A 1,202-nucleotide genomic window follows, 5' to 3' on the forward strand; every position below is an offset into this window, starting at 1 on the left:
ACTTTTGGTTGTCAGTCCTAAGCCTGCCAAGTATGAAGGTAAATCAATTGATGTGAAGTACATTACATAGGTGCTATGGCTATGGTAATATTATGTCGTGTCAAGTCATGTGTGTTATCTATTCAAAACATATGGAAATACGACGACGACTGTCGTCGTCGTCGTCGTAGTTCCATATCCAGTTCGTGGGTAAGTAACGCGCCCTGCATTGAAAATTTTAGCGGAACTAGATAGTTCCGCGAACATGATAACGGAACTAGTTCCACAGTTCCGATGAACCGTTCCAGGTTCAATCCGATCCTGAACATGATTGGCACATGTCTACACGGCACTATTGCAATAAAGGCAGGCAGATCGCTTCACCCGAGTCGCTTGCAAAAGTAGGCGAGCAACTCAAAGGGACGACCTGGGCCTACTCAAAAATACCTTCGCCCTTTAAAAGGGCATAAGCCAAGAATCACCAAGGCCCAATAATTTCCTTACTCAATAGATTGAGGCACGAAGAATTCAAGATGGCGCCCGATCTAGTATACCTACGGCAAACGAACCCATAGCGCGTTCTATTTTGACGTCAGCGCCATCTTGTGACATGATTTGGACTTTTATGAATATTGATTATACGTTTACACTACCACTCGTGTAAACGTATACTCACGTCTATATCCCTTGCGGGTATACAGAGCTAAAAGTTTTGAAAAAACTGAAGCACCTATTTTTACGTTTGGCTTAAGATGAAATTGTAATTCAAATAATGAAATGTCGCTAGTCCATCGCATCACAAGAAGAATTCCAAGTTGTTGGTAGCCTTTCCCTTAGTCGCCTTTTACGAGATCCATGGGAATGATGTTAGTAAAACCATAAATACATACAGATTTATCGGTCGGAAGACTTAAAGGCAACGTTTAACTTAAACAATAAAAAAAGCATAAAATAAATTTAATTGTGGATAAAAAAAAATAACCGCCGAGCCTTCATGAAGAGAGCTATTAATGTGGATGAAGCAAAGGAGAATGCAGCGATCTTTGCAAAATGGAAAGATGTAGTCTCTGCCTACCCCCCCGGGATAAAAGGCGTGATTTTATGTATGTATGTTAAATTTGGATAAAAGTGTAAATAACTACTTACTTACAAAAACGTTTGAACAGACGAACTATTTTAACTTTAAACTTCCTTAACAAGTTAAATTTACTTAGATACATTCA

At 39.4% G+C, this 1,202-nt stretch overlaps 1 non-coding gene across 1 annotated transcript; it reads right to left on the reverse strand.

Moving 5' to 3' along the window:
- Positions 1-346: 346 nt before the first annotated feature.
- Positions 347-500, reverse strand: LOC132903135 (U12 minor spliceosomal RNA). The gene has a single exon (XR_009657322.1). It is a non-coding gene; the product is annotated as a U12 minor spliceosomal RNA (small nuclear RNA).
- Between the last annotated feature and the right edge of the window lie 702 nt (positions 501-1,202).

This window comes from Amyelois transitella, chromosome 21, assembly GCF_032362555.1.
Source record: "Amyelois transitella isolate CPQ chromosome 21, ilAmyTran1.1, whole genome shotgun sequence".
Classification (NCBI taxonomy): Eukaryota; Metazoa; Arthropoda; class Insecta; order Lepidoptera; family Pyralidae; genus Amyelois; species Amyelois transitella.